Genomic DNA, 10383 nt, shown 5'->3' on the forward strand with positions numbered 1-10383 from the left:
CTCGCCATCGGATTTGGGGAACGAACAGGGCGAGAAGAGAGGGAAATGGATTAGGGAAGTAGACAGAGGCCCGTGCCAAGGGTGCTTCCTACGCGACGCAAACCGCCTGGAGCAGGAGAGCGGCGCTTGCGGGCGGGCCTAGCCATGTGCGCGTTTGGTCGCCTCCCGACCAGGTACAACCTGACGCCGAGGACCGCACGATCTGGGCTGATCGAGCGGCTCGTGTTCGGCCGCTCGTTCCGCCGAGATAGTGCGCGTGCACTCTGAAGTATTTGGGTTTATTATTTATGAAATGATACAGATATGACTTTGGCTCCAAAAAATGATCCAAATACTTTTATAAAAATACCAGGACATCCACAAAAACAAAGAGAGTTACATACCGCATAGTGAACATTTTTCCAGTCCAAAATACTTATATAAAATACATATAATATTTTCATAAACTTTAGTTTGACACTTATAAAATGTTCCACGAAATATCTTTGAACTCTAGGGAAAGATTCGAATAACATTTAAATCATTTCTAGCTCTCTTGTATTGAAGGAGTCATATTACCTTCTCTCATAATATCTTTTTTTTGAGTTGAAATAGTTTTAACTGTTCAACATCCAAATGAGAGAATATTCAATTATTCACCGATAATATTCTTTGAGGAAGTCATGTCATCCTCTCTCATATTTGAATTAAAAATATTATGAATATTCTCAAACCCAAAAATAAGAACCAAGTGAATAATTGGGAAAGTCCTTTTATTCCTTCTTGTTTATTATACGTTTAAATACCAAAACTTTCAATTCCTAGTCAAAATTTACTAACAACAAGCAACACAAGCAAGTTTTTAATTACTCCTGCTTAAATTGTTTACATTCCAAAATTTAGAATTTTGGGATGTTTCGAATCTACCACCCTTAAATGAATCTCGTCCTCGAGATTTGAAGAGGCTAGAAAGAAAAGGTTAGGTTTGGGATTCTCTTTGTGTCGGTGTACATAAGTCTGGGCCCTTTTGTACCCCTTACTTGTGCACGACCAGTTGTAGCCGCACTTGTGTTAGGGCTTGACGGGGAAGTAGAAGGCAAGATACGGGACGACCAAGGCGGCATTCAAGCCAGTAAACAGAGAACAGAAGACGAGCTGAGCCCCCGGCAAGACCCTTGCCGGGATGGCTCACAAAGCCCCGACAAGATCCTTGCCGGGGTAATTTGCGAAGCACCAACAAGGCCACCACCCTTGAAGCTGAGAGCTCTAACACCATCGATAATGTCAGGACCAAGACTCTGGGAACACGCATAGTAGCATGCAGATCTTTGTGAAGACTGGTGGCATGCAGGTCTTCATGGGGACCAAAAGACGAAGTCCCCCGGCAAGGTTCTTGCCGGGGACGACTACGAGACCCCGACAAGGCTCTTGCAGGGGACAACTACGGAGCCACAGCTAGGCCCACACACGACAAGGTTTCGCCACCCCACGGTCGTTCCAGCGCGATGACCAGCTTGCCAACTAAGCAAGCACCTACGTGGTGGCATGTGGATCTTCGTGAAGATCCTACAACCGCGCCAGCGCAATGGCTAGCTAGTCAGCTTGGCGCTGCATGCCCCTGTCAGCCTGGATACGTGTCAAGGCAAGGTGAGGTGGCAACGGACGGGATGGGCTCTATTACCGTCCCTGATAAAGTTGCAGGGCAAGTAAGCAGCACATTTAATGCGTTTGTCCTACAATGCCAGTGATAAGCATACACACTGTAGCTACTTTACACCTCCTGTGTGCCACTGTGGCAACCCTTTGGACGTATAAAAGGAGACCCAAGGCGTACTGGAGGAGGATTCGAACTTTTGGACCAGGCACACATAGCAGCTAGCCAAGGTTCAAGAACACTAATTATACACTCAAAGCAGGACTAGGGTTTTACGCTCCTCAACGGCGCGAACCTGGGTAAAAATCCCTCGTGCTGATCACCAGACCTGCTCTTTGTGAAATTCTCTCCCCGCCAACCATAGAATGGTAGAAGGGATCCTTGTATCCCATAGGTGTCGTTTCCCTGACATCTTTGGCGCGTCAGGTAGGGGGAATTTGTGCAAATATGATCTGGTAGTTAGTACGTCAGTTTCTTCATCACCATGGATCCGAAGAAGAAGACGATCACGGCGATTGGTTCATCTGGAGCCGGTCTACCCATGCCAATGTGGATGAGCGACGGGATAGACGCTGGTGGCGGTGGAGATCAAGACCACCCACACCATTCTAGTACCAGGAGCCAGGCGAGCGGCGTCGTCCGCAGCCACGACGACGATCTGCACGCCGCCGCATCCAAGGACGGAGCCGTGCTACCTACGGGCGGTGCGGGGACCTCCAAGGGTAGGTAGACGACTCTGTCGACGCACGCACCGCGGTCCTCCTAGGTTGTGTGCGACGAGCAGCGCCGAGACATTGGTGACCCCGGGTGTCACCATGACAAGAGCCCTAAGCATCATTCTCGAGATGCGCAGGGCTGACATGCACACCAAGATGCTGGTGAAAAAGGTGCGTGGCCGCGGAACCGTGTTGGAGCTCCTTCTAACATAGTTAGAAGTCCGAGCACCTCCCGTTCCTCGCGCTTGTCGCTGCCACCCACGCGAGCAGAAGCATTGGCGCGAGCACAGCTAGTCCTCAACTTTCCTCCTACTGTGGAGAAGCAAGAAGAGTGGAGGGCTGCTATCCAAAGCCTCATTGTTCACGCGAACAGGGATGGCTGAGGGAGTCCTAGATTAGGGGGTATCCGGATAGCCGGACTATGTGCAACATCCGGACTATTGAAGCATGAAGATACAAGACTCAAGACTTCGGCCCGTGTCCAGATGGGACTCTCCTTTGCGTGGAAGGCAAGCTTGGCGATCCGGATATTGTGTTACCTTTCTTGTAACCGACTCCATGTAAACCCTAGCCCTCTCCGGTGTCTATATAAACCGGAGAGGTTGGTCCTTAGAAGGCCGATCACAATTACAATCATACCATCATAGGCTAGCTTCTAGGGTTTAGCCTCTACGATCTCGTGGTAGATCTACTCATGTACTACCCATATCATCAATATTAATCAAGCAGGAAGTAGGGTTTTACCTCCATCGAGAGGGCCCGAACCTGGGTAAACATCTGTGTCCCTTGCTTCCTGTTACCATCACCCTTGATGCACAGATCAGGACCCCCTACCCGAGATCCTCCTGTATTGACACCGACATTGGTGCTTTCATTGAGAGTTCCTCTGTGACATCGCCGCAAGGCCCGATGGCTCCTTCAATCATCAACAACGACGCGGTCCAGGGTGAGACTTTCCTTCCCGGACAGATTTTCATGTTCGGCAGCTTCGCGCTGCGGGCCAACTCGCTTGGCCATCTGGAGTAGATCGACAGCTACGCCCCTGGCCATCAAATCAGGTTCGAAAACCTGAACTACACGGCGGACATCCGCGGAGACTTGATCTTCGACGGGTTTGGGCCCGCGCCGAGAGCACCAGACAGTCGCGACGAGCATGGCCTGGACCTGCTGTCGGACAATGCTCGGGATATCGCCCCTGCAGTAGCCCCGGACTCAAATCCGGAGCAGGCTGTGTTGCCTAGGGACGGAGGGATGGACCCCACCCCGCAAGCCATACCCTCATCGGCGGTGGAGCCGAACACAGGCCTTGCTTCTGAGGAAGCTTGTGATTCCGGACCCTCGGATTCGAATCCGGTTGTAGGATCCAGTCCGCGCGTTCCCGAGCTCGCCGAGCCTGGTTGGGCTCCGGTAATGGAGTTCACCGATGCGGACATCTTTCAACACTCGCCCTTTGGCGACATGCTGAACTCATTAAAGTCTCTCTCTCTCTGTGTCAGGAGGCTCTCGGCTGAACTATGTCCGGCTCGAGTGGGAGGCAGGCGACGAAGGAATTCACTGCCCACCCACCACCCACTTCATAGCCACGATCAATGATTTAACCGACGTGCTTGAGTTCGACTCCGAAGACATCGACGGTATGGACGATGATGCAGGAGAATTACAGGAGCCACCGCTCACAGGGCGGTGGACGGCCACCTCTTCATACGATATATATATGGTGGACACTCCAAAGGAAACTAATGGAGATGAGGCAACAGAGGATAGCCCCTCAGGAAGAAAAGCAAAGCATGGGCGTCATCGGTGCCGCTCCAAGCCCCGCCACAGCAATACCGGCCCCGGAGACGAAAGTAATCCGGATGGCGCCGAAGAAGAATATGACCCTGACCAGCCCACCTTCGAGCAGGCCGAACAGGAAGATGAGCAGGTCAGCCCAGAAGAACATGCGATGGACGCATACCCGGAGGAGGACAACTACATGCCCCCCTCCGAAGATGAGATTAGCCTCGGCGATGACGAATTTGGCATGCCTGAGGATCCCGTGGAGCAGGAGCGCTTCAAGCGTAGGCTTATAGCCACTGCGAGGAGCCTGAAGAAGAAGCAGCAACAACTCCAAGCTGATCAAGACCTGCTCACACATAGATGGGCTGAAGTCCTCGCAACCGAGGAATATGGACTCGAACGCCAAACGGCTGACGGGCCACCCCGTGGCTGGGATAAAATGGGATATCAGCCCGAATACCAGCCCGCACCCTCATGCTGATACACTACAGCCTAGGGCAATAGGCAAGTCCTGCAAGATATTCTCGAAAACAAAGCAGGACCGCCAAGATTGATCTACGGATCGCGTGGGGCCCAGCGTGCGACAATGATCGTCGCGCCGGATAGATCATTAAAAAGTCCGGCCGGGCCGGACACAACAACCCAGACCAATTCGAGCTGCGTAGCCACATAGCCCGGCACAGAGGCGCCGCACACCCCCTCTGCTTCACCGACAAAGTGATGGATCATGAATTCCTAGAAGGGTTTAAACCCGTAAACATTGAATCATACGATGGCACAACAGACCCCGCAGTATCGATCGAAGATTTCCTTCTCCACATTCACATGGCCCGCGGAGATGATCTACACGCCATCAAGTATCTTCCCTGAAGCTCAGAGGACCAGCCCGGCACTGGTTAAATAGCCTGCCAGCAAATACCATTGGCAGTTGGGAAAACCTCGAAGACGCATTCCTCGACAACTTCCAGGGCACATATGTGCGACCACCGGACGCTGATGACCTGAGCCACATTACTCAACACCCCGGAGAGTCAGCTAGGAAATTCTGGACTCGGTTCCTAACTAAAAAGAACAAAATAGTCGACTGTCCGGATGCCGAAGCCCTGGCGGCTTTTAAGCATAACATCCGTGATGAATGGCTTGCTCGACACCTCGGCCAGGAAAAACCCAAGTCCATGGCAGCTCTCACAACACGAATGACCCGCTTTTGTGCAGGTGAGGACAGCTGGTTGGCCCGCAGCGGCACCACGCCCCATTCCGGCACTTCAGACGGCCGCGATACTAACGGCAAGCCACGGTGTAACAGACATAAGAGACGGAACAACGGTGACAACACTGAAGACATGGCAGTCAACGCCGGATTCAGCGGATCTAAGTCCGGCCAGCGGAAAAAGCCGTTCAAAAGAAATAATCAGGTACCGTCCAGTCTGGACCGCATACTGGAGCGCTTGTGCCAAATCCATGGCACCCCGGACAAGCCAGCCAACCACACCAATAGAGACTGCTGGGCGTTCAAACAGGCCAGCAAAATAAACACCGAAAATAAGGACAAGGGGCTGCACAGCGACGATGACGAAGAGCCCCAGCGCCCGAAGGGTCAAAAGAAATCCCCCACCCCCCAGGTGAAAACGGTCAATATGATCTATGCCACTCATATCCCCCAAGCGGGAACGGAAGCGAGCACTACGGGACATCTATGCGATGGAGCCAGTCGCCCCCAAATTCAATCCATGGTTAGCTTGTCCGATCACCTTTGATCATAGGGATCACCCTACTAGCATCCTTCATGGCGGCTCAGCCGAATTGGTCTTGGACCCGATCATCGACGGATTCCACCTCACGCGAGTCCTTATGGACGGCGGCAGCAGCCTGGACCTGCTTTATCAGGACACAGTGCGCAAAATGGGCATTGATCCTTCAAGGATCAAGCCAACCAAAACCACCTTTAAAGGTGTCCTTCCTGGAGTAGAGGACCGCTGTACGGGCTCTATAACATTGGAAGTGGTCTTCGGATCCCCGGAAACTTTCGGAGCGAAGAGTTAATCTTCGATATCGTCCCTTTCCGTAGTGGTTACCACGCACTGCTCGGACGAACCGCATTCGCTAGATTCAACGCGGTACCACACTATGCATACCTCAAGCTCAAGATGCCATGTCCGCGCGGGGTCATAACAGTAAACGGAAACATGGACCGCTCTCTCCGTACAGAAGAGCATACCGCAGCCCTCGGGGCAGAAGTATAATGCGGCCTCCTCCGGCAAACCTCCAATCCGGTGACAACAACCTCAAGCACCGTGAAGCGAGTCCGGAGCACCCTGCAACAGGATCATCAGGAACACCAAGAGTGTGATTAGCAGTCTGGCCTTCGCTCAAGCCCCATCAAAGCAACATTCGTGCCACGCGTACACAATTACGCACTCGAGATACCATGGGCATGGGCGGAGGCGCATCAACGAATCAGTCAATAGTGCGGGTAACCGCCAAATACCTTCATAATCTTTCTCTCTTACCTTTCAGGACATCGCTTTAGTGCAACATCCTCAGAAGAGCCGAATTACCGGACTTACATGGGAGAGACATCCAAAGAGGCAACAGACGTTGTGCACAGAAGGAAATATCCAGGTGGAATCTATTTACGATCATTATACCTGCTTTATCTATCTGTACACAGCCTGCCCCTGGATAGGACATGTGAAATAGTCCTATTTATCCCCGCTTAATGCATCCGTTGTAAACATATGCTTAAACGTATTATTCGTCAATGGGAGATCATATATAGCGTCAGCTTATTATTCTTATTTAAGCATTTTTTCTCTTATAAATGTTTATTTGATATTGCATCCGTACACCTTGGTACGGTCAGTTTGCCAGGGGCTTCTCATGGCGCCCCGTAATATGGCAAGTAAAAGTCCGAACACTTTCAATAGTGCGGCACCCCGAACTTATAGCACTATATGCATCAGCTCCGAATCATGTCTTGGGTCTACAGTTGGGATAGCCCGGCTCCCTTGTTTTGGTGCCTTACGTTCCGTTATATCGGCTAAGGTAGCGCAGGGAGAACTACTGCGATTGTGTCCCAGTTCTTCCGGACGTGCACCTCAGTAGAGAAAGCCGAAAACTGACCGGCATGTTGTGGCGAGAGCTGGTCGCTGTTCGAGAGGTCTTAAAATCCTTAAAGATTTTCCGCTTTAGGCGATAAATCGGCTTCGTCCGATCTAGGCGTGTATAGCGCCCTAGTTCGGCCTTTCGAATTCTAGGGGCTTCGCCGAAATTTAAAATTGTAGACTTCTATGGCTAAGTGAAAGTTATAAAGCCGCATGGTCTGATTGCCTTGTTCGCTGTGCCGGGCACCTCCTTAATGGACCAAACATTTGGATAAAGAGTGTCCGGGTTTTCCATGAACACCCTAGTACTAGTTACCTGGGGGCGGAAGCCGACGACTGGCCTACTTTCAGAATCTTATAAACAGCCGCACAGAAGGTAATATTTTAAATAACAAAAGCGCTACATAGCACAAGTAACTTCGTCTTTAAAATACAAACATGACAGAAGTGAATTCATTCGAAAATGGTGTCCTTGGCACACTCATCGGCCACGAGACGAGCACCCTTCATAACGCCATCATAGTACATCTCGGGATGGCGATGCGCCTTGCCCTCCGGCGGCCCGTCCTTGACCAGCTTCTCCGCATCCAGCTTGCCCCAATGCACCTTGACGCGGGCAAAGGCCCGGCGGGCACCCTCAATGCAAACGGATCGCCTGATCTCGTCAAGGCGCGGACAGGCATCCACCATCCGCTTGATCAGGCCAAAGTAGCTAGTGGGCAGGAGCTCACCAGGCCACATCCGGACCATGAAACCTTTCATAGCCAGTTCGCCGCCCTGTGGAGTTCGGCCAACTGCTTCAGTTGGTCACTCAGAGGCATCGGGTGTTCGACCCCGGCATACTGGGACCAGAACAACTTCTCCGTTGAGCTCCCCTCCTAGGCACGGTAGAACTCCGCAGCGTCTGATACGCTGCGTGGCAATCTGCGAATGCCCCTGGAGAGCTCCGAATTCGAGTAAGTAAAAGAAACGCCTCCTCCACATGTTTGCTTTGCATAAAGAACTTCTTACCTGCTGCTATCTTTTTGGCCTCCTGGATCTCCTGCTGTGCTTTGTCGGCTTCGGCCTTGGCATCTTTCAAATTCACAAGGGCCTTCGCAAGCTCGGCCTCTTTCATCTTCAGATCATGCTCCACGGACTCGCACTTCTCGCCAAGGTCCTGGTTCTCTTGCTGTACTCGCCCACTCTAGCACTTTGCTTTTCGTGCTCCTTGCATTCCAAGGCCGCTTTGTCTTCAGCCTCGGACAGCGCTTTCTTCAGGGACGCCACTTCGGCGGTGGCCCCTGTTACACAGTCACGACGCTTTGGCATTAGACTAGCCAATTTTGCCTATCTTTAAATACATGCGAGCGGGGCATCGCTTACCTTTATTCTCCTCGAGTTGCCTCTTTGTGAGGCCGAGCTCTCCCTGCGCCTGCTCCAGGTCCCGCTTCAGTTCGGCAACCTCGGCAGTATGGGCAGCAGCAGCAAGCAGCACAGCCTGCTTATGCACACGAATATTTATTGTTAGACTCTTGCGGATTATAATTGACCCTCCGTTTGGCTTTTCTTTCCGAACACCAAACAGAGTATCAGGGGCTACTACCTATCGGGTGATAATTTTACACATATTTATTACTTACCTCAAAGCCTGTCAAGAGGCTGGTGCAAGCTTCGGTTAGTCCGCTCTTGGCGGACGAAACCTTCCGAATCACCGAACTCATAAGAGTACTGTGCTCTTCATCTATGGAAGCGCCGCGAAGCGCTTCCAGCAGACAATCCGGCGCCTCGGGCACACCGTAAGTCCTCGATGCAGACGGCTCGCCCTCCCTAACGAGGGGCTGTCCACCTGAGTTCGGAACCATTGAAGGTTCCGGGACAGTGTTCGGCTGAGAGCTCGGCCTACTGTGGCTCTCATCGACACGATCCGCGGGGATCTTGAACCCCGCGTGTCCGACATCTGGGACCCCGCCTCAGGGCGTCTCCAGAGTCACCTCCCCCTGCTCAGGGAGCCTTCGGGACAACACCTTCATGTCATCTGCGGGCTGAGGAGTAGTGGCTGTCGGGAGTGAATTGATCTCCGAATCGCTCAGGGACCCGGAGGAAGATACCTCGGGGTGAGCCCTGGCCGGACTGCACATATGTTCGGTGTTAAACAAAAGCTATAGAGTGAAGTTATGGTGGAGTGCGGACACTTACGATCGCACTGGGGGCTTCCCCCTGGGCAGCCACCCCTCCTTGTTGTGAGCAGCCGTGATGGAGTAGTCCGGAAGGGACACTTTCCCCTTCTTGGACGCCCTAGCCTCCCCCTCCGAGTGGCTTTTCTCTTCTTCTCCCCCCAGTGTGGGGAGGTAGAATTTCTTCTTGATTTCCCCCGCCTCCGCGGGAGGAATCCGTCTCGTCATCATCAGACGACAGGTGTATGATGGCCTTACGCCGAGGGCCTTTTCCGGCCCCCCGGTCTGCCTCCCCGGGCCCCTCATCCTTTCCGGATGGGGCATCTTCTTCTTCTTCTTCTTCCTCCCCTTCGTGGGAGGAGTGTGCCTCGTCGTCTTCGGACGAGGCTTCTGGCACAACCTTACGCCGGAGACCCTTTCGGGTCCCTGGGGCCTTCTTTTCGGCCTTCTTCTCCGGCACCTTGTACGGTGCCGGGACCAGCATCTCCGTCAGGAGAGCATCAGCAGGGCCTTCTGGCAGCGCAGCCGGACAATAAACCTGCTCCCCTGTCTCCACATAATCCTGAAGCAAACATGCATAACTACTTAAGGTTCTCCCATGAATATATTGGGAAGAACTAGGTCCGGTGGTAGTCCAAGAACTCACCTGACTAGGAGCCCGCGCGGCGTGAAGCCCATGGTCCTCGGATGTGGGAGGAGGTACTTCAGAGGCCTCGAATAGCACCTTCCATGCGCCTTTGTGTGTCATGTCGTAGAGCTTCCGAAGCGTTTGGTGTTCGGCCGGGACGAACTCCCGCAGATTGAATGCCCGCCTTTGGCAGGGCAGGATCCGGCGAACGAGCATGACCTGGATCATGTTGAAAAGCTTGATGTTCTTGTCCTTCATGCTTTTGATGCATGTCTGGAGTCCGTTCAGCTCCGTAGAATCTCCCCAAGACAGGCCCTTCTTTTCCCAGGAGGTGAGCCGCATGGGGGCTCCGGATCGGCACTCGGGG

Source organism: Triticum dicoccoides, chromosome 4B (genome assembly GCF_002162155.2).
Source record: "Triticum dicoccoides isolate Atlit2015 ecotype Zavitan chromosome 4B, WEW_v2.0, whole genome shotgun sequence".
Lineage (NCBI taxonomy): Eukaryota > Viridiplantae > Streptophyta > Magnoliopsida > Poales > Poaceae > Triticum > Triticum dicoccoides.